Source organism: Staurois parvus, unplaced genomic scaffold (assembly GCF_062004578.1).
Source record: "Staurois parvus isolate SC_StPar_1 unplaced genomic scaffold, SC_StPar_1.0 ptg001110l, whole genome shotgun sequence".
Classification (NCBI taxonomy): domain Eukaryota; kingdom Metazoa; phylum Chordata; class Amphibia; order Anura; family Ranidae; genus Staurois; species Staurois parvus.
In genome coordinates, this window is record NW_028318906.1 from 347575 (window position 1) to 375357 (window position 27783).

General features: G+C 54.0%; 19 non-coding genes and 2 pseudogenes across 19 annotated transcripts; all 21 read left to right on the top strand.

Annotated features, from left to right (window-relative positions):
* Nucleotides 1-394: 394 nt before the first annotated feature.
* On the top strand, nucleotides 395-585 carry LOC149440172 (U2 spliceosomal RNA). Its single transcript, XR_016307756.1, has one exon. It is a non-coding gene; the product is annotated as a U2 spliceosomal RNA (small nuclear RNA).
* Nucleotides 586-1542: 957 nt separating this feature from the next.
* Nucleotides 1543-1733, top strand: LOC149440173 (U2 spliceosomal RNA). Its single transcript, XR_016307757.1, has one exon. It is a non-coding gene; the product is annotated as a U2 spliceosomal RNA (small nuclear RNA).
* Nucleotides 1734-2690: 957 nt separating this feature from the next.
* Nucleotides 2691-2881, top strand: LOC149440174 (U2 spliceosomal RNA). The gene has a single exon (XR_016307758.1). It is a non-coding gene; the product is annotated as a U2 spliceosomal RNA (small nuclear RNA).
* Nucleotides 2882-3838: 957 nt separating this feature from the next.
* On the top strand, nucleotides 3839-3995 carry LOC149440175 (U2 spliceosomal RNA; annotated as a pseudogene).
* A 4817-nt stretch (nucleotides 3996-8812) lies between these two features.
* Nucleotides 8813-9022, top strand: LOC149440176 (U2 spliceosomal RNA; annotated as a pseudogene).
* Nucleotides 9023-9979: 957 nt separating this feature from the next.
* On the top strand, nucleotides 9980-10170 carry LOC149440177 (U2 spliceosomal RNA). Its single transcript, XR_016307759.1, has one exon. It is a non-coding gene; the product is annotated as a U2 spliceosomal RNA (small nuclear RNA).
* Nucleotides 10171-11127: 957 nt separating this feature from the next.
* LOC149440178 (U2 spliceosomal RNA) lies at nucleotides 11128-11318 on the top strand. Its single transcript, XR_016307760.1, has one exon. It is a non-coding gene; the product is annotated as a U2 spliceosomal RNA (small nuclear RNA).
* A 957-nt stretch (nucleotides 11319-12275) lies between these two features.
* On the top strand, nucleotides 12276-12466 carry LOC149440179 (U2 spliceosomal RNA). The gene has a single exon (XR_016307761.1). It is a non-coding gene; the product is annotated as a U2 spliceosomal RNA (small nuclear RNA).
* Nucleotides 12467-13423: 957 nt separating this feature from the next.
* LOC149440180 (U2 spliceosomal RNA) lies at nucleotides 13424-13614 on the top strand. The gene has a single exon (XR_016307762.1). It is a non-coding gene; the product is annotated as a U2 spliceosomal RNA (small nuclear RNA).
* Nucleotides 13615-14571: 957 nt separating this feature from the next.
* Nucleotides 14572-14762, top strand: LOC149440181 (U2 spliceosomal RNA). The gene has a single exon (XR_016307764.1). It is a non-coding gene; the product is annotated as a U2 spliceosomal RNA (small nuclear RNA).
* Nucleotides 14763-15719: 957 nt separating this feature from the next.
* LOC149440182 (U2 spliceosomal RNA) lies at nucleotides 15720-15910 on the top strand. Its single transcript, XR_016307765.1, has one exon. It is a non-coding gene; the product is annotated as a U2 spliceosomal RNA (small nuclear RNA).
* A 957-nt stretch (nucleotides 15911-16867) lies between these two features.
* LOC149440183 (U2 spliceosomal RNA) lies at nucleotides 16868-17058 on the top strand. The gene has a single exon (XR_016307766.1). It is a non-coding gene; the product is annotated as a U2 spliceosomal RNA (small nuclear RNA).
* Nucleotides 17059-18015: 957 nt separating this feature from the next.
* On the top strand, nucleotides 18016-18206 carry LOC149440184 (U2 spliceosomal RNA). Its single transcript, XR_016307768.1, has one exon. It is a non-coding gene; the product is annotated as a U2 spliceosomal RNA (small nuclear RNA).
* Nucleotides 18207-19163: 957 nt separating this feature from the next.
* LOC149440185 (U2 spliceosomal RNA) lies at nucleotides 19164-19354 on the top strand. The gene has a single exon (XR_016307769.1). It is a non-coding gene; the product is annotated as a U2 spliceosomal RNA (small nuclear RNA).
* A 957-nt stretch (nucleotides 19355-20311) lies between these two features.
* LOC149440186 (U2 spliceosomal RNA) lies at nucleotides 20312-20502 on the top strand. Its single transcript, XR_016307770.1, has one exon. It is a non-coding gene; the product is annotated as a U2 spliceosomal RNA (small nuclear RNA).
* Nucleotides 20503-21459: 957 nt separating this feature from the next.
* On the top strand, nucleotides 21460-21650 carry LOC149440187 (U2 spliceosomal RNA). The gene has a single exon (XR_016307771.1). It is a non-coding gene; the product is annotated as a U2 spliceosomal RNA (small nuclear RNA).
* A 957-nt stretch (nucleotides 21651-22607) lies between these two features.
* LOC149440188 (U2 spliceosomal RNA) lies at nucleotides 22608-22798 on the top strand. Its single transcript, XR_016307772.1, has one exon. It is a non-coding gene; the product is annotated as a U2 spliceosomal RNA (small nuclear RNA).
* Nucleotides 22799-23755: 957 nt separating this feature from the next.
* On the top strand, nucleotides 23756-23946 carry LOC149440189 (U2 spliceosomal RNA). Its single transcript, XR_016307703.1, has one exon. It is a non-coding gene; the product is annotated as a U2 spliceosomal RNA (small nuclear RNA).
* Nucleotides 23947-24903: 957 nt separating this feature from the next.
* On the top strand, nucleotides 24904-25094 carry LOC149440190 (U2 spliceosomal RNA). Its single transcript, XR_016307704.1, has one exon. It is a non-coding gene; the product is annotated as a U2 spliceosomal RNA (small nuclear RNA).
* Nucleotides 25095-26051: 957 nt separating this feature from the next.
* LOC149440191 (U2 spliceosomal RNA) lies at nucleotides 26052-26242 on the top strand. The gene has a single exon (XR_016307705.1). It is a non-coding gene; the product is annotated as a U2 spliceosomal RNA (small nuclear RNA).
* A 957-nt stretch (nucleotides 26243-27199) lies between these two features.
* Nucleotides 27200-27390, top strand: LOC149440192 (U2 spliceosomal RNA). The gene has a single exon (XR_016307706.1). It is a non-coding gene; the product is annotated as a U2 spliceosomal RNA (small nuclear RNA).
* The last annotated feature ends 393 nt before the right edge of the window (nucleotides 27391-27783 follow it).

Below are 27783 nucleotides of genomic sequence, written 5' to 3' on the forward strand. Positions count from 1 at the left end.
AGCTCGACTCTGGGACGGCCGCTCGAGCTGCCGCACGGATATGCCATGCCAAGGCCTGTGTCTCCCTCTAGTGGCCCGCCTCGCCCGCGTCGCCCTAGAGGCGGGGCCATGCAAACGACCGTGCTGCTGATTTCTCCCCAAACCAGCAGCACCTGCTGGTGCCCACTTGGGCTAGAGGAGGAGCAGACTGGGCCCAGGGGATGGAAGCCAAGTGTCCAGGGAGGGAGTGGAGGCAGGGGAGCCAGGCCCTGGGCCAGAGGTGTGAATTTTGGCAGCCCCAGCCACCTGGGAGAGCCCTGCGGAGGAGTGGGCCCCCTGCGGCCCGTGGAGCTCTCAGCGAGCCCGTCCCCTCTGCCCGTTCGGGCGGCCCTCGGGTAGGCCCGAGTTTCCGGTTATCGCTTCTCGGCCTTTTGGCTAAGATCAAGTGTAGTATCTGTTCTTATCAGTTTAATATCTGATACGTCCCCTATCTGGGGACCATATATTAAATGGATTTTTAGAACAGGGAGATGGAAGAAGAGCTTGCTCTGTCCACTCCACGCATCGACCTGGTATTGCAGTACCTCCAGGACCGGTGCACCCCTCTTATGCGGTTTTCCAAAAGCAGACATAGAAGAAGAGAAATGACTACGACAAGCAGTCACTCTCCTTTCTTTCCCCAAGAAGGAAAGGAAAGGGCACAAGGTCACACCTGTGATGGGAGTGATCGAGGCCCATCCCAGTGGTCCTAACCAGCCTTGGCCTTGGCTCCTGCAGACCAGACGGCAGCCTGCTGGCTTCATTGTGTTGTGTGTTATTGTTGTTGTCCTCCTCCTCATTGTGCCTTATCTGTGTTTGTTGCTGATAACTCCTAACGAGGTGTGAAAAGCCTCATTCCATTAAAGGTGTTTTTAACCCTGGGTGTGCCTGTGTGCTTTTGTTTGGTGCGTGTCACTTTCTTGCTTTCATTCTTGCTGGGCTTGCCTGGATGGGACGACGTGCCCAATGGCCTGAAAAGAAGCGAGGAGAGTCAGCAAGCTCTCTGTCTCTCCATCCGAAGGAAAGCAGGAAGTCAGCTGGCTGGGAAGCCGAGCTTTCAGCCCGTCCGAAGGAGGAAGGAGGGAGGCCTGGCTGGAAGCAACCCGAGAGAGAGAGCTGCTGCTCTGCTCAGCTCGACTCTGGGACGGCCGCTCGAGCTGCCGCACGGATATGCCATGCCAAGGCCTGTGTCTCCCTCTAGTGGCCCGCCTCGCCCGCGTCGCCCTAGAGGCGGGGCCATGCAAACGACCGTGCTGCTGATTTCTCCCCAAACCAGCAGCACCTGCTGGTGCCCACTTGGGCTAGAGGAGGAGCAGACTGGGCCCAGGGGATGGAAGCCAAGTGTCCAGGGAGGGAGTGGAGGCAGGGGAGCCAGGCCCTGGGCCAGAGGTGTGAATTTTGGCAGCCCCAGCCACCTGGGAGAGCCCTGCGGAGGAGTGGGCCCCCTGCGGCCCGTGGAGCTCTCAGCGAGCCCGTCCCCTCTGCCCGTTCGGGCGGCCCTCGGGTAGGCCCGAGTTTCCGGTTATCGCTTCTCGGCCTTTTGGCTAAGATCAAGTGTAGTATCTGTTCTTATCAGTTTAATATCTGATACGTCCCCTATCTGGGGACCATATATTAAATGGATTTTTAGAACAGGGAGATGGAAGAAGAGCTTGCTCTGTCCACTCCACGCATCGACCTGGTATTGCAGTACCTCCAGGACCGGTGCACCCCTCTTATGCGGTTTTCCAAAAGCAGACATAGAAGAAGAGAAATGACTACGACAAGCAGTCACTCTCCTTTCTTTCCCCAAGAAGGAAAGGAAAGGGCACAAGGTCACACCTGTGATGGGAGTGATCGAGGCCCATCCCAGTGGTCCTAACCAGCCTTGGCCTTGGCTCCTGCAGACCAGACGGCAGCCTGCTGGCTTCATTGTGTTGTGTGTTATTGTTGTTGTCCTCCTCCTCATTGTGCCTTATCTGTGTTTGTTGCTGATAACTCCTAACGAGGTGTGAAAAGCCTCATTCCATTAAAGGTGTTTTTAACCCTGGGTGTGCCTGTGTGCTTTTGTTTGGTGCGTGTCACTTTCTTGCTTTCATTCTTGCTGGGCTTGCCTGGATGGGACGACGTGCCCAATGGCCTGAAAAGAAGCGAGGAGAGTCAGCAAGCTCTCTGTCTCTCCATCCGAAGGAAAGCAGGAAGTCAGCTGGCTGGGAAGCCGAGCTTTCAGCCCGTCCGAAGGAGGAAGGAGGGAGGCCTGGCTGGAAGCAACCCGAGAGAGAGAGCTGCTGCTCTGCTCAGCTCGACTCTGGGACGGCCGCTCGAGCTGCCGCACGGATATGCCATGCCAAGGCCTGTGTCTCCCTCTAGTGGCCCGCCTCGCCCGCGTCGCCCTAGAGGCGGGGCCATGCAAACGACCGTGCTGCTGATTTCTCCCCAAACCAGCAGCACCTGCTGGTGCCCACTTGGGCTAGAGGAGGAGCAGACTGGGCCCAGGGGATGGAAGCCAAGTGTCCAGGGAGGGAGTGGAGGCAGGGGAGCCAGGCCCTGGGCCAGAGGTGTGAATTTTGGCAGCCCCAGCCACCTGGGAGAGCCCTGCGGAGGAGTGGGCCCCCTGCGGCCCGTGGAGCTCTCAGCGAGCCCGTCCCCTCTGCCCGTTCGGGCGGCCCTCGGGTAGGCCCGAGTTTCCGGTTATCGCTTCTCGGCCTTTTGGCTAAGATCAAGTGTAGTATCTGTTCTTATCAGTTTAATATCTGATACGTCCCCTATCTGGGGACCATATATTAAATGGATTTTTAGAACAGGGAGATGGAAGAAGAGCTTGCTCTGTCCACTCCACGCATCGACCTGGTATTGCAGTACCTCCAGGACCGGTGCACCCCTCTTATGCGGTTTTCCAAAAGCAGACATAGAAGAAGAGAAATGACTACGACAAGCAGTCACTCTCCTTTCTTTCCCCAAGAAGGAAAGGAAAGGGCACAAGGTCACACCTGTGATGGGAGTGATCGAGGCCCATCCCAGTGGTCCTAACCAGCCTTGGCCTTGGCTCCTGCAGACCAGACGGCAGCCTGCTGGCTTCATTGTGTTGTGTGTTATTGTTGTTGTCCTCCTCCTCATTGTGCCTTATCTGTGTTTGTTGCTGATAACTCCTAACGAGGTGTGAAAAGCCTCATTCCATTAAAGGTGTTTTTAACCCTGGGTGTGCCTGTGTGCTTTTGTTTGGTGCGTGTCACTTTCTTGCTTTCATTCTTGCTGGGCTTGCCTGGATGGGACGACGTGCCCAATGGCCTGAAAAGAAGCGAGGAGAGTCAGCAAGCTCTCTGTCTCTCCATCCGAAGGAAAGCAGGAAGTCAGCTGGCTGGGAAGCCGAGCTTTCAGCCCGTCCGAAGGAGGAAGGAGGGAGGCCTGGCTGGAAGCAACCCGAGAGAGAGAGCTGCTGCTCTGCTCAGCTCGACTCTGGGACGGCCGCTCGAGCTGCCGCACGGATATGCCATGCCAAGGCCTGTGTCTCCCTCTAGTGGCCCGCCTCGCCCGCGTCGCCCTAGAGGCGGGGCCATGCAAACGACCGTGCTGCTGATTTCTCCCCAAACCAGCAGCACCTGCTGGTGCCCACTTGGGCTAGAGGAGGAGCAGACTGGGCCCAGGGGATGGAAGCCAAGTGTCCAGGGAGGGAGTGGAGGCAGGGGAGCCAGGCCCTGGGCCAGAGGTGTGAATTTTGGCAGCCCCAGCCACCTGGGAGAGCCCTGCGGAGGAGTGGGCCCCCTGCGGCCCGTGGAGCTCTCAGCGAGCCCGTCCCCTCTGCCCGTTCGGGCGGCCCTCGGGTAGGCCCGAGTTTCCGGTTATCGCTTCTCGGCCTTTTGGCTAAGATCAAGTGTAGTATCTGTTCTTATCAGTCCAGGCCTTAGGGCCTGGGCCTGAGTCTGACTACACTTGATTTGGTAACCAGGGATCTGGTTATCCTGAAGCATATATTGGTGGTGTTTTCCTTCCAAACTATAGGATGGAGAGAGACGGACACACCTCAGCGGCTCCTGAAGTGCGCTTTCGCAATGCAGCTAAAATTGCAATCTTGGATGGTGCGGTGGACGAGGACTGTGCGAAACTCGTGATGGAGAAAGTCTTGATGCCCTGTGGAGTGGAGGGTAAGCAACTCATTTGCATGGCTGAATACAGGAACCAGGGAGTGGTAGAATTAGTGTTTACTGACTATGCAAGATATAACAGCTTCAAAGCCTGCTGGGAAGAGAAGAGGGAGGAGCCCTGCATGCATAATTTTAGAGTGGAGTTTCTGCATAGGAGTCCTTGGAAGATGGTCACGGTTATGATGTATAACCCATATGTCACTACAAGAGAAGTTACTGAGTATCTTAAAATTGAATGTGAATCGGTGGAATTTGTAAAACTTATCTACAACAGTGTGGGAGTGTGGTCAGGAAAACGACTATACCGCTGTCGTTTCTTTGCAAATGACTTTACTGAGGATCATGTGGAGCATATCAAGCAAACATTTCAAATTGGGCGCAATAGAGGTTTCTTAAAATACTCAGGAATGCCTGCTTACTGCTGGAAATGTGGAGAGATGGGGCATGTGACTCAAAACTGTGATCTTTTAAAAAAATGCACTAACTGCTCAGCACTAGGTCATTTGGCTGATAAATGTGACATCCCTAAAGCCTGTACCCATTGTCAAAGCACTGATCATCTGTACGCGGACTGCCCTGATAGGGTGCAAACTTTTGCTGAGAAAGTTGCAGGGGGTAAGAAAGCTAGATGCACACCACCTGAAGTAGAGGATGAGGATGTCTTGCGACAAGTGGTGGAGATGGAGAAGGAGATTGAGATGGAGAAAAGTTCTGCTGATGGAAATCAGGAGGCGGTGAAAAGTGTAGCTATGCCAACCTACAGCTGTGCGGTACAGTTAGCAAATGCGTTTGCACCTCTAGAGTTGGTGGAGGAAGAAGATAGTGTGCATGAAGGAAATGAGGACATGGACTGTCATGTAGACAAGGAAGAGAGACCCCCGGAGGGGAATCAGGAGGAGGAAGTGCAGTGCAAAAGAAGAAAGGTGTCTCCGGATACGGCGGAAGACCTTTTCAGTGGTCTGGGGTCGCCAGATTCTTTTTCCTGGACTGTAGATCTAGCAAAGGAAGAGGAGGATGCAGTGTCAGTGTCTTCTGAACCTGGTGTGGAACGTCTGCTACAAGATACCAGGCATTTAGACACGGGATAAAATCCCTGTGTGCCATTTGCTTATCTCCTTTGCCTCAGCAATGTTGCTGTCCATCGCATCCTTAAATGTGCGATCAATTGCAAATGATAAGCGGCGAATGGCAATTTTTGACTTCTTTTATACAGTTTGTGCTGATATTATTTTAATACAAGAATGTGGGGTGGATTTTAGGTTGTCATATGAAGAGATGGAGAAGGATTGGAAGTGTGGGCCCTCTGTGTGGTCTGGGGAGAATGGGGTTAAAAGCACAGGTGTGGGTGTCCTAGTTAAATCTTCTCATCTGACAGTTGAAAATGTGATACATATTGAACCAGGAAGAGCGCTGTTAGTAAAAATTTCAGCTTGGGGTGAATGCATCCGAATTATTAATGTTTATGCGTCGGTCAGAAAGAATGAACGGTGTGAGTTATTAGAAAAAATAAAATTTTTCTTAGTGGGTAGGGAACCGGTATTAGTGATGGGCGATTTTAATTGCATCTTATGCCCTGAGGATAGACAAGGAGATGGTACACTGGATAGATCTTCTAAACTCCTAAGGGACATATGTGAGGATCTTAATTTGCATGATGTGTGGCGATTGGTGGGGACAGAAGAGAATAGGTTTACCTGGCAAAATGCAAATTTCAAATCCAGGATTGATCATTGCCTTGTCTCTGCTGGCTTTGAGGCAGTGACTTGGGAAGTGAAACCTAACTTGTTTTCGGATCACATGATGCTATTGGTCCAACTGCGTGTAGAGGGTTGTGTGAGGGTACAGAGAAGTTTGTGGAAGTTGAATGTCTTGTTATTGCAGAGTGAACAGAGTTGTAAGGAGTTTCGTGAGTTGTATGCAAGGTGGAAGAATGCCAAACTCAAGTTTAGGAATACACGAAAGTGGTGGGATTGGTTTAAACAAAAGTGCAAGGTTTTTTTCTGTCGCATAGGAATTAAAAGAAAAAAAGAACAAATGCGACAGTACTTTACTTTGAACGCTAGATGGCAGTGTTTGTTGAAATTAGAGGGAATGGGGATGGATGTACAGGAGGACTTGAAGCAGGTTAGAGAAGAGAGGAATAAATGGATAGTTGAAAAAGGGAAAGAAATTATATATAGGGCAAAAGTGGATGCATTAGAATTGAATGAGAAATGTACGCGGTTCTTTTTTAAAAGGTGTGTGCAGAAGAAAGCTGTGATTGCTGAGATTGATGGATGTAAGGATGCTGCAGGAATGGAAAATAAAGTTTTTGATTTTTATACCAGGTTATTTTCTCGGAAACATATTGATCCTTCTTTTTATAACGATTTTTTGGCTAAATTAGAGTATCAGTTGGACAGGAGTATGCATGATGGCTTGCTTCGGGACGTGACGTGTGCGGAGTTGGAGCTGACGGTTAAGAGTATGACAAAAGGGAAAACGCCAGGGGATGATGGGCTGAGTGTGGAATTCTATTTACAATTTTGGGAGGATGTGAAGGAAGATTTGTGTGAAATGGTGAATGCTGTATTTGAGTCCGGAGAATTGAGTGAGTCACAGAAAGGAGGTATCGTTACTTTAATATTTAAAAAGGGGGATAGAACGGATATTAAAAATTATAGACCCATTACCTTATTGAATGTGGATTATAAGATCATTGCGAAAGTGTTAGCAAATAGAATGAAAGATGTGATTTCTTGTGTGGTGGGTGAAAGTCAAGTGTGCGCCGTACCAGGTAGGAGTGTATGGGAAAATTTGATATTGTTGAGAGATGTTTTGAGTGATGTCATGAGTAGGAAACGTGGGGTGGCTGTGCTTTCGTTTGATTTTGAGAAAGCTTATGATAGAGTGAGTCATGACTTTATGTTTCTTGTGTTGGAGAGAATGAATTTACCTGCTGGTTTTGTGAGAATGGTGAAAACGTTATATAATAATGTGTTCTCTCGTGTTTTAGTGAACGGTAGGTTGACTGATAATATTGATATATTTTCTGGGGTTCGTCAAGGGTGTCCTTTGTCGCCTGTCCTATTCATCTGCTGCATAGAACCTTTGATCGTTAGTTTAGTAAAGGAGAAAGTGATAAGGGGGGTTACTATCCCTGGGAGTGGTGGGAGGGATGCTAAAGTTTTAAGCTATATGGATGATGTGGCGGTATTGTGTGCGGATGTGAGGTCAGTTAAGAGAGCGGTGTTTGTGGCTGAATGTTTTTGTGCAGCATCAGGGTTCAAGATAAATTTAGATAAGAGTGTGTGTTGTGGGTTTGGTACTTGGAATGATTGTGTAGGTCTTAAGCTTAAGGTGATTAATGAGCAAATAAAGGTGTTGGGGATTATTTTTGATTCACAAAATACTGGAGTCAAATGCTGGGAGGGTGTTGTTGAGCGAATCAAAAAAAAAGTGGATTTCTGGAAACTTCGTGATTTAACCTTCACAGGGAAAATTTTATTGATTAAAGCCATCATATTGCCAATTTTGCTCTACACGGGCTTAGTTTATTTCCCTGCTGAGATTTTTGTTAAACGAATTATTAGAGACCTCTTTATGTTTCTTTGGGGTGCAAAAATGGAGAGAGTCAAACGTGCAATTTTATATAAAGAAGAAGAAAAGGGGGGTAGGGGTATGCCTGATGTGCGTTTATTTCTAAGCGTAAGGTATGTGAGTATGATGATTAAAATCAGTGGGCAGAATACTCTTCCTGGGCATATGATCCGGTATAGTGGAGGTCGTATCTGGAGGAGATATAAGTGGGTGTCTGCGGAATTGAACAAGCCATGCTCAGATGTTCTAACACCTCCTTATAAAATTCTATTTGGGTTTATCCAAAAATATGCGTTGTATGAATGTGAGGCTCATGATTTTCAAAGACCTAAACTAATTATCCAAAGAATTTTGAGAGCTCAATGTATAGTGAGAGTGGAGAGGTACAGTGAGGATGTGTCCAAGGACGTGTGGAACATGGTACTCAATCGAAATCTTACTAATAGTCAGAGGGACCTGGGTTGGCAGGTGGTTCATGAATGTTTACCGGTCAAAGCATTTCAGTATAGGAGGGGGTTAATAAGATCAGGTCGTTGCCCCAGACATCCTTGTGCTAATGAGGAATCGGTCATGCATTTCATCTGGAATTGTCCTTTTGCACAGTGTTTTTGGAAGCGAGTTGGGAACATTTTGCGTTGTCTAACGGGAATACAATCTTTGTGTTATGAGAAGGTGGTGTACGGCCTGCTTTTAGGTGCAGTGTCCGGTAAACAAACCATGGCGTGGAGAATTATAAGTGCTGGGAAAGAAGTATTGTGGCAATGTCGGGGTATTTTGGTACGACAGCGGGAATTGATTTCAGTGGATGAAAGCATTAAATTTTTGTTAGCAAAAATGTTTTTATATTACTTATGGGATCGGCGGAGCTTGGGAGATACTGCTAAAATAGAGTGGGGAGTAGATACCTGGTCCCAGTTTAAGTAAGGTTTTTTTTGGTTCACTTTACTTGATGTACACTTATTAAAAAAAAAAAAAAAAAAAAAAAAAAAAAAAAAAAGAGAAAAACCCAAAATAAGTGATGTGCCTAGTAGACTCAACATAAGGAGTTCCTGTGCTGATGTCTATCTGCAGTTAAGTTCCTAATTGCAGTGCTGATATTTTGGTAAAAAAAAAAAAAAAAAAAAAAAAAAAAAAAAAAAAAAAAAAAAAAATCTGTTCTTATCAGTTTAATATCTGATACGTCCCCTATCTGGGGACCATATATTAAATGGATTTTTAGAACAGGGAGATGGAAGAAGAGCTTGCTCTGTCCACTCCACGCATCGACCTGGTATTGCAGTACCTCCAGGACCGGTGCACCCCTCTTATGCGGTTTTCCAAAAGCAGACATAGAAGAAGAGAAATGACTACGACAAGCAGTCACTCTCCTTTCTTTCCCCAAGAAGGAAAGGAAAGGGCACAAGGTCACACCTGTGATGGGAGTGATCGAGGCCCATCCCAGTGGTCCTAACCAGCCTTGGCCTTGGCTCCTGCAGACCAGACGGCAGCCTGCTGGCTTCATTGTGTTGTGTGTTATTGTTGTTGTCCTCCTCCTCATTGTGCCTTATCTGTGTTTGTTGCTGATAACTCCTAACGAGGTGTGAAAAGCCTCATTCCATTAAAGGTGTTTTTAACCCTGGGTGTGCCTGTGTGCTTTTGTTTGGTGCGTGTCACTTTCTTGCTTTCATTCTTGCTGGGCTTGCCTGGATGGGACGACGTGCCCAATGGCCTGAAAAGAAGCGAGGAGAGTCAGCAAGCTCTCTGTCTCTCCATCCGAAGGAAAGCAGGAAGTCAGCTGGCTGGGAAGCCGAGCTTTCAGCCCGTCCGAAGGAGGAAGGAGGGAGGCCTGGCTGGAAGCAACCCGAGAGAGAGAGCTGCTGCTCTGCTCAGCTCGACTCTGGGACGGCCGCTCGAGCTGCCGCACGGATATGCCATGCCAAGGCCTGTGTCTCCCTCTAGTGGCCCGCCTCGCCCGCGTCGCCCTAGAGGCGGGGCCATGCAAACGACCGTGCTGCTGATTTCTCCCCAAACCAGCAGCACCTGCTGGTGCCCACTTGGGCTAGAGGAGGAGCAGACTGGGCCCAGGGGATGGAAGCCAAGTGTCCAGGGAGGGAGTGGAGGCAGGGGAGCCAGGCCCTGGGCCAGAGGTGTGAATTTTGGCAGCCCCAGCCACCTGGGAGAGCCCTGCGGAGGAGTGGGCCCCCTGCGGCCCGTGGAGCTCTCAGCGAGCCCGTCCCCTCTGCCCGTTCGGGCGGCCCTCGGGTAGGCCCGAGTTTCCGGTTATCGCTTCTCGGCCTTTTGGCTAAGATCAAGTGTAGTATCTGTTCTTATCAGTTTAATATCTGATACGTCCCCTATCTGGGGACCATATATTAAATGGATTTTTAGAACAGGGAGATGGAAGAAGAGCTTGCTCTGTCCACTCCACGCATCGACCTGGTATTGCAGTACCTCCAGGACCGGTGCACCCCTCTTATGCGGTTTTCCAAAAGCAGACATAGAAGAAGAGAAATGACTACGACAAGCAGTCACTCTCCTTTCTTTCCCCAAGAAGGAAAGGAAAGGGCACAAGGTCACACCTGTGATGGGAGTGATCGAGGCCCATCCCAGTGGTCCTAACCAGCCTTGGCCTTGGCTCCTGCAGACCAGACGGCAGCCTGCTGGCTTCATTGTGTTGTGTGTTATTGTTGTTGTCCTCCTCCTCATTGTGCCTTATCTGTGTTTGTTGCTGATAACTCCTAACGAGGTGTGAAAAGCCTCATTCCATTAAAGGTGTTTTTAACCCTGGGTGTGCCTGTGTGCTTTTGTTTGGTGCGTGTCACTTTCTTGCTTTCATTCTTGCTGGGCTTGCCTGGATGGGACGACGTGCCCAATGGCCTGAAAAGAAGCGAGGAGAGTCAGCAAGCTCTCTGTCTCTCCATCCGAAGGAAAGCAGGAAGTCAGCTGGCTGGGAAGCCGAGCTTTCAGCCCGTCCGAAGGAGGAAGGAGGGAGGCCTGGCTGGAAGCAACCCGAGAGAGAGAGCTGCTGCTCTGCTCAGCTCGACTCTGGGACGGCCGCTCGAGCTGCCGCACGGATATGCCATGCCAAGGCCTGTGTCTCCCTCTAGTGGCCCGCCTCGCCCGCGTCGCCCTAGAGGCGGGGCCATGCAAACGACCGTGCTGCTGATTTCTCCCCAAACCAGCAGCACCTGCTGGTGCCCACTTGGGCTAGAGGAGGAGCAGACTGGGCCCAGGGGATGGAAGCCAAGTGTCCAGGGAGGGAGTGGAGGCAGGGGAGCCAGGCCCTGGGCCAGAGGTGTGAATTTTGGCAGCCCCAGCCACCTGGGAGAGCCCTGCGGAGGAGTGGGCCCCCTGCGGCCCGTGGAGCTCTCAGCGAGCCCGTCCCCTCTGCCCGTTCGGGCGGCCCTCGGGTAGGCCCGAGTTTCCGGTTATCGCTTCTCGGCCTTTTGGCTAAGATCAAGTGTAGTATCTGTTCTTATCAGTTTAATATCTGATACGTCCCCTATCTGGGGACCATATATTAAATGGATTTTTAGAACAGGGAGATGGAAGAAGAGCTTGCTCTGTCCACTCCACGCATCGACCTGGTATTGCAGTACCTCCAGGACCGGTGCACCCCTCTTATGCGGTTTTCCAAAAGCAGACATAGAAGAAGAGAAATGACTACGACAAGCAGTCACTCTCCTTTCTTTCCCCAAGAAGGAAAGGAAAGGGCACAAGGTCACACCTGTGATGGGAGTGATCGAGGCCCATCCCAGTGGTCCTAACCAGCCTTGGCCTTGGCTCCTGCAGACCAGACGGCAGCCTGCTGGCTTCATTGTGTTGTGTGTTATTGTTGTTGTCCTCCTCCTCATTGTGCCTTATCTGTGTTTGTTGCTGATAACTCCTAACGAGGTGTGAAAAGCCTCATTCCATTAAAGGTGTTTTTAACCCTGGGTGTGCCTGTGTGCTTTTGTTTGGTGCGTGTCACTTTCTTGCTTTCATTCTTGCTGGGCTTGCCTGGATGGGACGACGTGCCCAATGGCCTGAAAAGAAGCGAGGAGAGTCAGCAAGCTCTCTGTCTCTCCATCCGAAGGAAAGCAGGAAGTCAGCTGGCTGGGAAGCCGAGCTTTCAGCCCGTCCGAAGGAGGAAGGAGGGAGGCCTGGCTGGAAGCAACCCGAGAGAGAGAGCTGCTGCTCTGCTCAGCTCGACTCTGGGACGGCCGCTCGAGCTGCCGCACGGATATGCCATGCCAAGGCCTGTGTCTCCCTCTAGTGGCCCGCCTCGCCCGCGTCGCCCTAGAGGCGGGGCCATGCAAACGACCGTGCTGCTGATTTCTCCCCAAACCAGCAGCACCTGCTGGTGCCCACTTGGGCTAGAGGAGGAGCAGACTGGGCCCAGGGGATGGAAGCCAAGTGTCCAGGGAGGGAGTGGAGGCAGGGGAGCCAGGCCCTGGGCCAGAGGTGTGAATTTTGGCAGCCCCAGCCACCTGGGAGAGCCCTGCGGAGGAGTGGGCCCCCTGCGGCCCGTGGAGCTCTCAGCGAGCCCGTCCCCTCTGCCCGTTCGGGCGGCCCTCGGGTAGGCCCGAGTTTCCGGTTATCGCTTCTCGGCCTTTTGGCTAAGATCAAGTGTAGTATCTGTTCTTATCAGTTTAATATCTGATACGTCCCCTATCTGGGGACCATATATTAAATGGATTTTTAGAACAGGGAGATGGAAGAAGAGCTTGCTCTGTCCACTCCACGCATCGACCTGGTATTGCAGTACCTCCAGGACCGGTGCACCCCTCTTATGCGGTTTTCCAAAAGCAGACATAGAAGAAGAGAAATGACTACGACAAGCAGTCACTCTCCTTTCTTTCCCCAAGAAGGAAAGGAAAGGGCACAAGGTCACACCTGTGATGGGAGTGATCGAGGCCCATCCCAGTGGTCCTAACCAGCCTTGGCCTTGGCTCCTGCAGACCAGACGGCAGCCTGCTGGCTTCATTGTGTTGTGTGTTATTGTTGTTGTCCTCCTCCTCATTGTGCCTTATCTGTGTTTGTTGCTGATAACTCCTAACGAGGTGTGAAAAGCCTCATTCCATTAAAGGTGTTTTTAACCCTGGGTGTGCCTGTGTGCTTTTGTTTGGTGCGTGTCACTTTCTTGCTTTCATTCTTGCTGGGCTTGCCTGGATGGGACGACGTGCCCAATGGCCTGAAAAGAAGCGAGGAGAGTCAGCAAGCTCTCTGTCTCTCCATCCGAAGGAAAGCAGGAAGTCAGCTGGCTGGGAAGCCGAGCTTTCAGCCCGTCCGAAGGAGGAAGGAGGGAGGCCTGGCTGGAAGCAACCCGAGAGAGAGAGCTGCTGCTCTGCTCAGCTCGACTCTGGGACGGCCGCTCGAGCTGCCGCACGGATATGCCATGCCAAGGCCTGTGTCTCCCTCTAGTGGCCCGCCTCGCCCGCGTCGCCCTAGAGGCGGGGCCATGCAAACGACCGTGCTGCTGATTTCTCCCCAAACCAGCAGCACCTGCTGGTGCCCACTTGGGCTAGAGGAGGAGCAGACTGGGCCCAGGGGATGGAAGCCAAGTGTCCAGGGAGGGAGTGGAGGCAGGGGAGCCAGGCCCTGGGCCAGAGGTGTGAATTTTGGCAGCCCCAGCCACCTGGGAGAGCCCTGCGGAGGAGTGGGCCCCCTGCGGCCCGTGGAGCTCTCAGCGAGCCCGTCCCCTCTGCCCGTTCGGGCGGCCCTCGGGTAGGCCCGAGTTTCCGGTTATCGCTTCTCGGCCTTTTGGCTAAGATCAAGTGTAGTATCTGTTCTTATCAGTTTAATATCTGATACGTCCCCTATCTGGGGACCATATATTAAATGGATTTTTAGAACAGGGAGATGGAAGAAGAGCTTGCTCTGTCCACTCCACGCATCGACCTGGTATTGCAGTACCTCCAGGACCGGTGCACCCCTCTTATGCGGTTTTCCAAAAGCAGACATAGAAGAAGAGAAATGACTACGACAAGCAGTCACTCTCCTTTCTTTCCCCAAGAAGGAAAGGAAAGGGCACAAGGTCACACCTGTGATGGGAGTGATCGAGGCCCATCCCAGTGGTCCTAACCAGCCTTGGCCTTGGCTCCTGCAGACCAGACGGCAGCCTGCTGGCTTCATTGTGTTGTGTGTTATTGTTGTTGTCCTCCTCCTCATTGTGCCTTATCTGTGTTTGTTGCTGATAACTCCTAACGAGGTGTGAAAAGCCTCATTCCATTAAAGGTGTTTTTAACCCTGGGTGTGCCTGTGTGCTTTTGTTTGGTGCGTGTCACTTTCTTGCTTTCATTCTTGCTGGGCTTGCCTGGATGGGACGACGTGCCCAATGGCCTGAAAAGAAGCGAGGAGAGTCAGCAAGCTCTCTGTCTCTCCATCCGAAGGAAAGCAGGAAGTCAGCTGGCTGGGAAGCCGAGCTTTCAGCCCGTCCGAAGGAGGAAGGAGGGAGGCCTGGCTGGAAGCAACCCGAGAGAGAGAGCTGCTGCTCTGCTCAGCTCGACTCTGGGACGGCCGCTCGAGCTGCCGCACGGATATGCCATGCCAAGGCCTGTGTCTCCCTCTAGTGGCCCGCCTCGCCCGCGTCGCCCTAGAGGCGGGGCCATGCAAACGACCGTGCTGCTGATTTCTCCCCAAACCAGCAGCACCTGCTGGTGCCCACTTGGGCTAGAGGAGGAGCAGACTGGGCCCAGGGGATGGAAGCCAAGTGTCCAGGGAGGGAGTGGAGGCAGGGGAGCCAGGCCCTGGGCCAGAGGTGTGAATTTTGGCAGCCCCAGCCACCTGGGAGAGCCCTGCGGAGGAGTGGGCCCCCTGCGGCCCGTGGAGCTCTCAGCGAGCCCGTCCCCTCTGCCCGTTCGGGCGGCCCTCGGGTAGGCCCGAGTTTCCGGTTATCGCTTCTCGGCCTTTTGGCTAAGATCAAGTGTAGTATCTGTTCTTATCAGTTTAATATCTGATACGTCCCCTATCTGGGGACCATATATTAAATGGATTTTTAGAACAGGGAGATGGAAGAAGAGCTTGCTCTGTCCACTCCACGCATCGACCTGGTATTGCAGTACCTCCAGGACCGGTGCACCCCTCTTATGCGGTTTTCCAAAAGCAGACATAGAAGAAGAGAAATGACTACGACAAGCAGTCACTCTCCTTTCTTTCCCCAAGAAGGAAAGGAAAGGGCACAAGGTCACACCTGTGATGGGAGTGATCGAGGCCCATCCCAGTGGTCCTAACCAGCCTTGGCCTTGGCTCCTGCAGACCAGACGGCAGCCTGCTGGCTTCATTGTGTTGTGTGTTATTGTTGTTGTCCTCCTCCTCATTGTGCCTTATCTGTGTTTGTTGCTGATAACTCCTAACGAGGTGTGAAAAGCCTCATTCCATTAAAGGTGTTTTTAACCCTGGGTGTGCCTGTGTGCTTTTGTTTGGTGCGTGTCACTTTCTTGCTTTCATTCTTGCTGGGCTTGCCTGGATGGGACGACGTGCCCAATGGCCTGAAAAGAAGCGAGGAGAGTCAGCAAGCTCTCTGTCTCTCCATCCGAAGGAAAGCAGGAAGTCAGCTGGCTGGGAAGCCGAGCTTTCAGCCCGTCCGAAGGAGGAAGGAGGGAGGCCTGGCTGGAAGCAACCCGAGAGAGAGAGCTGCTGCTCTGCTCAGCTCGACTCTGGGACGGCCGCTCGAGCTGCCGCACGGATATGCCATGCCAAGGCCTGTGTCTCCCTCTAGTGGCCCGCCTCGCCCGCGTCGCCCTAGAGGCGGGGCCATGCAAACGACCGTGCTGCTGATTTCTCCCCAAACCAGCAGCACCTGCTGGTGCCCACTTGGGCTAGAGGAGGAGCAGACTGGGCCCAGGGGATGGAAGCCAAGTGTCCAGGGAGGGAGTGGAGGCAGGGGAGCCAGGCCCTGGGCCAGAGGTGTGAATTTTGGCAGCCCCAGCCACCTGGGAGAGCCCTGCGGAGGAGTGGGCCCCCTGCGGCCCGTGGAGCTCTCAGCGAGCCCGTCCCCTCTGCCCGTTCGGGCGGCCCTCGGGTAGGCCCGAGTTTCCGGTTATCGCTTCTCGGCCTTTTGGCTAAGATCAAGTGTAGTATCTGTTCTTATCAGTTTAATATCTGATACGTCCCCTATCTGGGGACCATATATTAAATGGATTTTTAGAACAGGGAGATGGAAGAAGAGCTTGCTCTGTCCACTCCACGCATCGACCTGGTATTGCAGTACCTCCAGGACCGGTGCACCCCTCTTATGCGGTTTTCCAAAAGCAGACATAGAAGAAGAGAAATGACTACGACAAGCAGTCACTCTCCTTTCTTTCCCCAAGAAGGAAAGGAAAGGGCACAAGGTCACACCTGTGATGGGAGTGATCGAGGCCCATCCCAGTGGTCCTAACCAGCCTTGGCCTTGGCTCCTGCAGACCAGACGGCAGCCTGCTGGCTTCATTGTGTTGTGTGTTATTGTTGTTGTCCTCCTCCTCATTGTGCCTTATCTGTGTTTGTTGCTGATAACTCCTAACGAGGTGTGAAAAGCCTCATTCCATTAAAGGTGTTTTTAACCCTGGGTGTGCCTGTGTGCTTTTGTTTGGTGCGTGTCACTTTCTTGCTTTCATTCTTGCTGGGCTTGCCTGGATGGGACGACGTGCCCAATGGCCTGAAAAGAAGCGAGGAGAGTCAGCAAGCTCTCTGTCTCTCCATCCGAAGGAAAGCAGGAAGTCAGCTGGCTGGGAAGCCGAGCTTTCAGCCCGTCCGAAGGAGGAAGGAGGGAGGCCTGGCTGGAAGCAACCCGAGAGAGAGAGCTGCTGCTCTGCTCAGCTCGACTCTGGGACGGCCGCTCGAGCTGCCGCACGGATATGCCATGCCAAGGCCTGTGTCTCCCTCTAGTGGCCCGCCTCGCCCGCGTCGCCCTAGAGGCGGGGCCATGCAAACGACCGTGCTGCTGATTTCTCCCCAAACCAGCAGCACCTGCTGGTGCCCACTTGGGCTAGAGGAGGAGCAGACTGGGCCCAGGGGATGGAAGCCAAGTGTCCAGGGAGGGAGTGGAGGCAGGGGAGCCAGGCCCTGGGCCAGAGGTGTGAATTTTGGCAGCCCCAGCCACCTGGGAGAGCCCTGCGGAGGAGTGGGCCCCCTGCGGCCCGTGGAGCTCTCAGCGAGCCCGTCCCCTCTGCCCGTTCGGGCGGCCCTCGGGTAGGCCCGAGTTTCCGGTTATCGCTTCTCGGCCTTTTGGCTAAGATCAAGTGTAGTATCTGTTCTTATCAGTTTAATATCTGATACGTCCCCTATCTGGGGACCATATATTAAATGGATTTTTAGAACAGGGAGATGGAAGAAGAGCTTGCTCTGTCCACTCCACGCATCGACCTGGTATTGCAGTACCTCCAGGACCGGTGCACCCCTCTTATGCGGTTTTCCAAAAGCAGACATAGAAGAAGAGAAATGACTACGACAAGCAGTCACTCTCCTTTCTTTCCCCAAGAAGGAAAGGAAAGGGCACAAGGTCACACCTGTGATGGGAGTGATCGAGGCCCATCCCAGTGGTCCTAACCAGCCTTGGCCTTGGCTCCTGCAGACCAGACGGCAGCCTGCTGGCTTCATTGTGTTGTGTGTTATTGTTGTTGTCCTCCTCCTCATTGTGCCTTATCTGTGTTTGTTGCTGATAACTCCTAACGAGGTGTGAAAAGCCTCATTCCATTAAAGGTGTTTTTAACCCTGGGTGTGCCTGTGTGCTTTTGTTTGGTGCGTGTCACTTTCTTGCTTTCATTCTTGCTGGGCTTGCCTGGATGGGACGACGTGCCCAATGGCCTGAAAAGAAGCGAGGAGAGTCAGCAAGCTCTCTGTCTCTCCATCCGAAGGAAAGCAGGAAGTCAGCTGGCTGGGAAGCCGAGCTTTCAGCCCGTCCGAAGGAGGAAGGAGGGAGGCCTGGCTGGAAGCAACCCGAGAGAGAGAGCTGCTGCTCTGCTCAGCTCGACTCTGGGACGGCCGCTCGAGCTGCCGCACGGATATGCCATGCCAAGGCCTGTGTCTCCCTCTAGTGGCCCGCCTCGCCCGCGTCGCCCTAGAGGCGGGGCCATGCAAACGACCGTGCTGCTGATTTCTCCCCAAACCAGCAGCACCTGCTGGTGCCCACTTGGGCTAGAGGAGGAGCAGACTGGGCCCAGGGGATGGAAGCCAAGTGTCCAGGGAGGGAGTGGAGGCAGGGGAGCCAGGCCCTGGGCCAGAGGTGTGAATTTTGGCAGCCCCAGCCACCTGGGAGAGCCCTGCGGAGGAGTGGGCCCCCTGCGGCCCGTGGAGCTCTCAGCGAGCCCGTCCCCTCTGCCCGTTCGGGCGGCCCTCGGGTAGGCCCGAGTTTCCGGTTATCGCTTCTCGGCCTTTTGGCTAAGATCAAGTGTAGTATCTGTTCTTATCAGTTTAATATCTGATACGTCCCCTATCTGGGGACCATATATTAAATGGATTTTTAGAACAGGGAGATGGAAGAAGAGCTTGCTCTGTCCACTCCACGCATCGACCTGGTATTGCAGTACCTCCAGGACCGGTGCACCCCTCTTATGCGGTTTTCCAAAAGCAGACATAGAAGAAGAGAAATGACTACGACAAGCAGTCACTCTCCTTTCTTTCCCCAAGAAGGAAAGGAAAGGGCACAAGGTCACACCTGTGATGGGAGTGATCGAGGCCCATCCCAGTGGTCCTAACCAGCCTTGGCCTTGGCTCCTGCAGACCAGACGGCAGCCTGCTGGCTTCATTGTGTTGTGTGTTATTGTTGTTGTCCTCCTCCTCATTGTGCCTTATCTGTGTTTGTTGCTGATAACTCCTAACGAGGTGTGAAAAGCCTCATTCCATTAAAGGTGTTTTTAACCCTGGGTGTGCCTGTGTGCTTTTGTTTGGTGCGTGTCACTTTCTTGCTTTCATTCTTGCTGGGCTTGCCTGGATGGGACGACGTGCCCAATGGCCTGAAAAGAAGCGAGGAGAGTCAGCAAGCTCTCTGTCTCTCCATCCGAAGGAAAGCAGGAAGTCAGCTGGCTGGGAAGCCGAGCTTTCAGCCCGTCCGAAGGAGGAAGGAGGGAGGCCTGGCTGGAAGCAACCCGAGAGAGAGAGCTGCTGCTCTGCTCAGCTCGACTCTGGGACGGCCGCTCGAGCTGCCGCACGGATATGCCATGCCAAGGCCTGTGTCTCCCTCTAGTGGCCCGCCTCGCCCGCGTCGCCCTAGAGGCGGGGCCATGCAAACGACCGTGCTGCTGATTTCTCCCCAAACCAGCAGCACCTGCTGGTGCCCACTTGGGCTAGAGGAGGAGCAGACTGGGCCCAGGGGATGGAAGCCAAGTGTCCAGGGAGGGAGTGGAGGCAGGGGAGCCAGGCCCTGGGCCAGAGGTGTGAATTTTGGCAGCCCCAGCCACCTGGGAGAGCCCTGCGGAGGAGTGGGCCCCCTGCGGCCCGTGGAGCTCTCAGCGAGCCCGTCCCCTCTGCCCGTTCGGGCGGCCCTCGGGTAGGCCCGAGTTTCCGGTTATCGCTTCTCGGCCTTTTGGCTAAGATCAAGTGTAGTATCTGTTCTTATCAGTTTAATATCTGATACGTCCCCTATCTGGGGACCATATATTAAATGGATTTTTAGAACAGGGAGATGGAAGAAGAGCTTGCTCTGTCCACTCCACGCATCGACCTGGTATTGCAGTACCTCCAGGACCGGTGCACCCCTCTTATGCGGTTTTCCAAAAGCAGACATAGAAGAAGAGAAATGACTACGACAAGCAGTCACTCTCCTTTCTTTCCCCAAGAAGGAAAGGAAAGGGCACAAGGTCACACCTGTGATGGGAGTGATCGAGGCCCATCCCAGTGGTCCTAACCAGCCTTGGCCTTGGCTCCTGCAGACCAGACGGCAGCCTGCTGGCTTCATTGTGTTGTGTGTTATTGTTGTTGTCCTCCTCCTCATTGTGCCTTATCTGTGTTTGTTGCTGATAACTCCTAACGAGGTGTGAAAAGCCTCATTCCATTAAAGGTGTTTTTAACCCTGGGTGTGCCTGTGTGCTTTTGTTTGGTGCGTGTCACTTTCTTGCTTTCATTCTTGCTGGGCTTGCCTGGATGGGACGACGTGCCCAATGGCCTGAAAAGAAGCGAGGAGAGTCAGCAAGCTCTCTGTCTCTCCATCCGAAGGAAAGCAGGAAGTCAGCTGGCTGGGAAGCCGAGCTTTCAGCCCGTCCGAAGGAGGAAGGAGGGAGGCCTGGCTGGAAGCAACCCGAGAGAGAGAGCTGCTGCTCTGCTCAGCTCGACTCTGGGACGGCCGCTCGAGCTGCCGCACGGATATGCCATGCCAAGGCCTGTGTCTCCCTCTAGTGGCCCGCCTCGCCCGCGTCGCCCTAGAGGCGGGGCCATGCAAACGACCGTGCTGCTGATTTCTCCCCAAACCAGCAGCACCTGCTGGTGCCCACTTGGGCTAGAGGAGGAGCAGACTGGGCCCAGGGGATGGAAGCCAAGTGTCCAGGGAGGGAGTGGAGGCAGGGGAGCCAGGCCCTGGGCCAGAGGTGTGAATTTTGGCAGCCCCAGCCACCTGGGAGAGCCCTGCGGAGGAGTGGGCCCCCTGCGGCCCGTGGAGCTCTCAGCGAGCCCGTCCCCTCTGCCCGTTCGGGCGGCCCTCGGGTAGGCCCGAGTTTCCGGTTATCGCTTCTCGGCCTTTTGGCTAAGATCAAGTGTAGTATCTGTTCTTATCAGTTTAATATCTGATACGTCCCCTATCTGGGGACCATATATTAAATGGATTTTTAGAACAGGGAGATGGAAGAAGAGCTTGCTCTGTCCACTCCACGCATCGACCTGGTATTGCAGTACCTCCAGGACCGGTGCACCCCTCTTATGCGGTTTTCCAAAAGCAGACATAGAAGAAGAGAAATGACTACGACAAGCAGTCACTCTCCTTTCTTTCCCCAAGAAGGAAAGGAAAGGGCACAAGGTCACACCTGTGATGGGAGTGATCGAGGCCCATCCCAGTGGTCCTAACCAGCCTTGGCCTTGGCTCCTGCAGACCAGACGGCAGCCTGCTGGCTTCATTGTGTTGTGTGTTATTGTTGTTGTCCTCCTCCTCATTGTGCCTTATCTGTGTTTGTTGCTGATAACTCCTAACGAGGTGTGAAAAGCCTCATTCCATTAAAGGTGTTTTTAACCCTGGGTGTGCCTGTGTGCTTTTGTTTGGTGCGTGTCACTTTCTTGCTTTCATTCTTGCTGGGCTTGCCTGGATGGGACGACGTGCCCAATGGCCTGAAAAGAAGCGAGGAGAGTCAGCAAGCTCTCTGTCTCTCCATCCGAAGGAAAGCAGGAAGTCAGCTGGCTGGGAAGCCGAGCTTTCAGCCCGTCCGAAGGAGGAAGGAGGGAGGCCTGGCTGGAAGCAACCCGAGAGAGAGAGCTGCTGCTCTGCTCAGCTCGACTCTGGGACGGCCGCTCGAGCTGCCGCACGGATATGCCATGCCAAGGCCTGTGTCTCCCTCTAGTGGCCCGCCTCGCCCGCGTCGCCCTAGAGGCGGGGCCATGCAAACGACCGTGCTGCTGATTTCTCCCCAAACCAGCAGCACCTGCTGGTGCCCACTTGGGCTAGAGGAGGAGCAGACTGGGCCCAGGGGATGGAAGCCAAGTGTCCAGGGAGGGAGTGGAGGCAGGGGAGCCAGGCCCTGGGCCAGAGGTGTGAATTTTGGCAGCCCCAGCCACCTGGGAGAGCCCTGCGGAGGAGTGGGCCCCCTGCGGCCCGTGGAGCTCTCAGCGAGCCCGTCCCCTCTGCCCGTTCGGGCGGCCCTCGGGTAGGCCCGAGTTTCCGGTTATCGCTTCTCGGCCTTTTGGCTAAGATCAAGTGTAGTATCTGTTCTTATCAGTTTAATATCTGATACGTCCCCTATCTGGGGACCATATATTAAATGGATTTTTAGAACAGGGAGATGGAAGAAGAGCTTGCTCTGTCCACTCCACGCATCGACCTGGTATTGCAGTACCTCCAGGACCGGTGCACCCCTCTTATGCGGTTTTCCAAAAGCAGACATAGAAGAAGAGAAATGACTACGACAAGCAGTCACTCTCCTTTCTTTCCCCAAGAAGGAAAGGAAAGGGCACAAGGTCACACCTGTGATGGGAGTGATCGAGGCCCATCCCAGTGGTCCTAACCAGCCTTGGCCTTGGCTCCTGCAGACCAGACGGCAGCCTGCTGGCTTCATTGTGTTGTGTGTTATTGTTGTTGTCCTCCTCCTCATTGTGCCTTATCTGTGTTTGTTGCTGATAACTCCTAACGAGGTGTGAAAAGCCTCATTCCATTAAAGGTGTTTTTAACCCTGGGTGTGCCTGTGTGCTTTTGTTTGGTGCGTGTCACTTTCTTGCTTTCATTCTTGCTGGGCTTGCCTGGATGGGACGACGTGCCCAATGGCCTGAAAAGAAGCGAGGAGAGTCAGCAAGCTCTCTGTCTCTCCATCCGAAGGAAAGCAGGAAGTCAGCTGGCTGGGAAGCCGAGCTTTCAGCCCGTCCGAAGGAGGAAGGAGGGAGGCCTGGCTGGAAGCAACCCGAGAGAGAGAGCTGCTGCTCTGCTCAGCTCGACTCTGGGACGGCCGCTCGAGCTGCCGCACGGATATGCCATGCCAAGGCCTGTGTCTCCCTCTAGTGGCCCGCCTCGCCCGCGTCGCCCTAGAGGCGGGGCCATGCAAACGACCGTGCTGCTGATTTCTCCCCAAACCAGCAGCACCTGCTGGTGCCCACTTGGGCTAGAGGAGGAGCAGACTGGGCCCAGGGGATGGAAGCCAAGTGTCCAGGGAGGGAGTGGAGGCAGGGGAGCCAGGCCCTGGGCCAGAGGTGTGAATTTTGGCAGCCCCAGCCACCTGGGAGAGCCCTGCGGAGGAGTGGGCCCCCTGCGGCCCGTGGAGCTCTCAGCGAGCCCGTCCCCTCTGCCCGTTCGGGCGGCCCTCGGGTAGGCCCGAGTTTCCGGTTATCGCTTCTCGGCCTTTTGGCTAAGATCAAGTGTAGTATCTGTTCTTATCAGTTTAATATCTGATACGTCCCCTATCTGGGGACCATATATTAAATGGATTTTTAGAACAGGGAGATGGAAGAAGAGCTTGCTCTGTCCACTCCACGCATCGACCTGGTATTGCAGTACCTCCAGGACCGGTGCACCCCTCTTATGCGGTTTTCCAAAAGCAGACATAGAAGAAGAGAAATGACTACGACAAGCAGTCACTCTCCTTTCTTTCCCCAAGAAGGAAAGGAAAGGGCACAAGGTCACACCTGTGATGGGAGTGATCGAGGCCCATCCCAGTGGTCCTAACCAGCCTTGGCCTTGGCTCCTGCAGACCAGACGGCAGCCTGCTGGCTTCATTGTGTTGTGTGTTATTGTTGTTGTCCTCCTCCTCATTGTGCCTTATCTGTGTTTGTTGCTGATAACTCCTAACGAGGTGTGAAAAGCCTCATTCCATTAAAGGTGTTTTTAACCCTGGGTGTGCCTGTGTGCTTTTGTTTGGTGCGTGTCACTTTCTTGCTTTCATTCTTGCTGGGCTTGCCTGGATGGGACGACGTGCCCAATGGCCTGAAAAGAAGCGAGGAGAGTCAGCAAGCTCTCTGTCTCTCCATCCGAAGGAAAGCAGGAAGTCAGCTGGCTGGGAAGCCGAGCTTTCAGCCCGTCCGAAGGAGGAAGGAGGGAGGCCTGGCTGGAAGCAACCCGAGAGAGAGAGCTGCTGCTCTGCTCAGCTCGACTCTGGGACGGCCGCTCGAGCTGCCGCACGGATATGCCATGCCAAGGCCTGTGTCTCCCTCTAGTGGCCCGCCTCGCCCGCGTCGCCCTAGAGGCGGGGCCATGCAAACGACCGTGCTGCTGATTTCTCCCCAAACCAGCAGCACCTGCTGGTGCCCACTTGGGCTAGAGGAGGAGCAGACTGGGCCCAGGGGATGGAAGCCAAGTGTCCAGGGAGGGAGTGGAGGCAGGGGAGCCAGGCCCTGGGCCAGAGGTGTGAATTTTGGCAGCCCCAGCCACCTGGGAGAGCCCTGCGGAGGAGTGGGCCCCCTGCGGCCCGTGGAGCTCTCAGCGAGCCCGTCCCCTCTGCCCGTTCGGGCGGCCCTCGGGTAGGCCCGAGTTTCCGGTTATCGCTTCTCGGCCTTTTGGCTAAGATCAAGTGTAGTATCTGTTCTTATCAGTTTAATATCTGATACGTCCCCTATCTGGGGACCATATATTAAATGGATTTTTAGAACAGGGAGATGGAAGAAGAGCTTGCTCTGTCCACTCCACGCATCGACCTGGTATTGCAGTACCTCCAGGACCGGTGCACCCCTCTTATGCGGTTTTCCAAAAGCAGACATAGAAGAAGAGAAATGACTACGACAAGCAGTCACTCTCCTTTCTTTCCCCAAGAAGGAAAGGAAAGGGCACAAGGTCACACCTGTGATGGGAGTGATCGAGGCCCATCCCAGTGGTCCTAACCAGCCTTGGCCTTGGCTCCTGCAGACCAGACGGCAGCCTGCTGGCTTCATTGTGTTGTGTGTTATTGTTGTTGTCCTCCTCCTCATTGTGCCTTATCTGTGTTTGTTGCTGATAACTCCTAACGAGGTGTGAAAAGCCTCATTCCATTAAAGGTGTTTTTAACCCTGGGTGTGCCTGTGTGCTTTTGTTTGGTGCGTGTCACTTTCTTGCTTTCATTCTTGCTGGGCTTGCCTGGATGGGACGACGTGCCCAATGGCCTGAAAAGAAGCGAGGAGAGTCAGCAAGCTCTCTGTCTCTCCATCCGAAGGAAAGCAGGAAGTCAGCTGGCTGGGAAGCCGAGCTTTCAGCCCGTCCGAAGGAGGAAGGAGGGAGGCCTGGCTGGAAGCAACCCGAGAGAGAGAGCTGCTGCTCTGCTCAGCTCGACTCTGGGACGGCCGCTCGAGCTGCCGCACGGATATGCCATGCCAAGGCCTGTGTCTCCCTCTAGTGGCCCGCCTCGCCCGCGTCGCCCTAGAGGCGGGGCCATGCAAACGACCGTGCTGCTGATTTCTCCCCAAACCAGCAGCACCTGCTGGTGCCCACTTGGGCTAGAGGAGGAGCAGACTGGGCCCAGGGGATGGAAGCCAAGTGTCCAGGGAGGGAGTGGAGGCAGGGGAGCCAGGCCCTGGGCCAGAGGTGTGAATTTTGGCAGCCCCAGCCACCTGGGAGAGCCCTGCGGAGGAGTGGGCCCCCTGCGGCCCGTGGAGCTCTCAGCGAGCCCGTCCCCTCTGCCCGTTCGGGCGGCCCTCGGGTAGGCCCGAGTTTCCGGTTATCGCTTCTCGGCCTTTTGGCTAAGATCAAGTGTAGTATCTGTTCTTATCAGTTTAATATCTGATACGTCCCCTATCTGGGGACCATATATTAAATGGATTTTTAGAACAGGGAGATGGAAGAAGAGCTTGCTCTGTCCACTCCACGCATCGACCTGGTATTGCAGTACCTCCAGGACCGGTGCACCCCTCTTATGCGGTTTTCCAAAAGCAGACATAGAAGAAGAGAAATGACTACGACAAGCAGTCACTCTCCTTTCTTTCCCCAAGAAGGAAAGGAAAGGGCACAAGGTCACACCTGTGATGGGAGTGATCGAGGCCCATCCCAGTGGTCCTAACCAGCCTTGGCCTTGGCTCCTGCAGACCAGACGGCAGCCTGCTGGCTTCATTGTGTTGTGTGTTATTGTTGTTGTCCTCCTCCTCATTGTGCCTTATCTGTGTTTGTTGCTGATAACTCCTAACGAGGTGTGAAAAGCCTCATTCCATTAAAGGTGTTTTTAACCCTGGGTGTGCCTGTGTGCTTTTGTTTGGTGCGTGTCACTTTCTTGCTTTCATTCTTGCTGGGCTTGCCTGGATGGGACGACGTGCCCAATGGCCTGAAAAGAAGCGAGGAGAGTCAGCAAGCTCTCTGTCTCTCCATCCGAAGGAAAGCAGGAAGTCAGCTGGCTGGGAAGCCGAGCTTTCAGCCCGTCCGAAGGAGGAAGGAGGGAGGCCTGGCTGGAAGCAACCCGAGAGAGAGAGCTGCTGCTCTGCTCAGCTCGACTCTGGGACGGCCGCTCGAGCTGCCGCACGGATATGCCATGCCAAGGCCTGTGTCTCCCTCTAGTGGCCCGCCTCGCCCGCGTCGCCCTAGAGGCGGGGCCATGCAAACGACCGTGCTGCTGATTTCTCCCCAAACCAGCAGCACCTGCTGGTGCCCACTTGGGCTAGAGGAGGAGCAGACTGGGCCCAGGGGATGGAAGCCAAGTGTCCAGGGAGGGAGTGGAGGCAGGGGAGCCAGGCCCTGGGCCAGAGGTGTGAATTTTGGCAGCCCCAGCCACCTGGGAGAGCCCTGCGGAGGAGTGGGCCCCCTGCGGCCCGTGGAGCTCTCAGCGAGCCCGTCCCCTCTGCCCGTTCGGGCGGCCCTCGGGTAGGCCCGAGTTTCCGGTTATCGCTTCTCGGCCTTTTGGCTAAGATCAAGTGTAGTATCTGTTCTTATCAGTTTAATATCTGATACGTCCCCTATCTGGGGACCATATATTAAATGGATTTTTAGAACAGGGAGATGGAAGAAGAGCTTGCTCTGTCCACTCCACGCATCGACCTGGTATTGCAGTACCTCCAGGACCGGTGCACCCCTCTTATGCGGTTTTCCAAAAGCAGACATAGAAGAAGAGAAATGACTACGACAAGCAGTCACTCTCCTTTCTTTCCCCAAGAAGGAAAGGAAAGGGCACAAGGTCACACCTGTGATGGGAGTGATCGAGGCCCATCCCAGTGGTCCTAACCAGCCTTGGCCTTGGCTCCTGCAGACCAGACGGCAGCCTGCTGGCTTCATTGTGTTGTGTGTTATTGTTGTTGTCCTCCTCCTCATTGTGCCTTATCTGTGTTTGTTGCTGATAACTCCTAACGAGGTGTGAAAAGCCTCATTCCATTAAAGGTGTTTTTAACCCTGGGTGTGCCTGTGTGCTTTTGTTTGGTGCGTGTCACTTTCTTGCTTTCATTCTTGCTGGGCTTGCCTGGATGGGACGACGTGCCCAATGGCCTGAAAAGAAGCGAGGAGAGTCAGCAAGCTCTCTGTCTCTCCATCCGAAGGAAAGCAGGAAGTCAGCTGGCTGGGAAGCCGAGCTTTCAGCCCGTCCGAAGGAGGAAGGAGGGAGGCCTGGCTGGAAGCAACCCGAGAGAGAGAGCTGCTGCTCTGCTCAGCTCGACTCTGGGACGGCCGCTCGAGCTGCCGCACGGATATGCCATGCCAAGGCCTGTGTCTCCCTCTAGTGGCCCGCCTCGCCCGCGTCGCCCTAGAGGCGGGGCCATGCAAACGACCGTGCTGCTGATTTCTCCCCAAACCAGCAGCACCTGCTGGTGCCCACTTGGGCTAGAGGAGGAGCAGACTGGGCCCAGGGGATGGAAGCCAAGTGTCCAGGGAGGGAGTGGAGGCAGGGGAGCCAGGCCCTGGGCCAGAGGTGTGAATTTTGGCAGCCCCAGCCACCTGGGAGAGCCCTGCGGAGGAGTGGGCCCCCTGCGGCCCGTGGAGCTCTCAGCGAGCCCGTCCCCTCTGCCCGTTCGGGCGGCCCTCGGGTAGGCCCGAGTTTCCGGTTATCGCTTCTCGGCCTTTTGGCTAAGATCAAGTGTAGTATCTGTTCTTATCAGTTTAATATCTGATACGTCCCCTATCTGGGGACCATATATTAAATGGATTTTTAGAACAGGGAGATGGAAGAAGAGCTTGCTCTGTCCACTCCACGCATCGACCTGGTATTGCAGTACCTCCAGGACCGGTGCACCCCTCTTATGCGGTTTTCCAAAAGCAGACATAGAAGAAGAGAAATGACTACGACAAGCAGTCACTCTCCTTTCTTTCCCCAAGAAGGAAAGGAAAGGGCACAAGGTCACACCTGTGATGGGAGTGATCGAGGCCCATCCCAGTGGTCCTAACCAGCCTTGGCCTTGGCTCCTGCAGACCAGACGGCAGCCTGCTGGCTTCATTGTGTTGTGTGTTATTGTTGTTGTCCTCCTCCTCATTGTGCCTTATCTGTGTTTGTTGCTGATAACTCCTAACGAGGTGTGAAAAGCCTCATTCCATTAAAGGTGTTTTTAACCCTGGGTGTGCCTGTGTGCTTTTGTTTGGTGCGTGTCACTTTCTTGCTTTCATTCTTGCTGGGCTTGCCTGGATGGGACGACG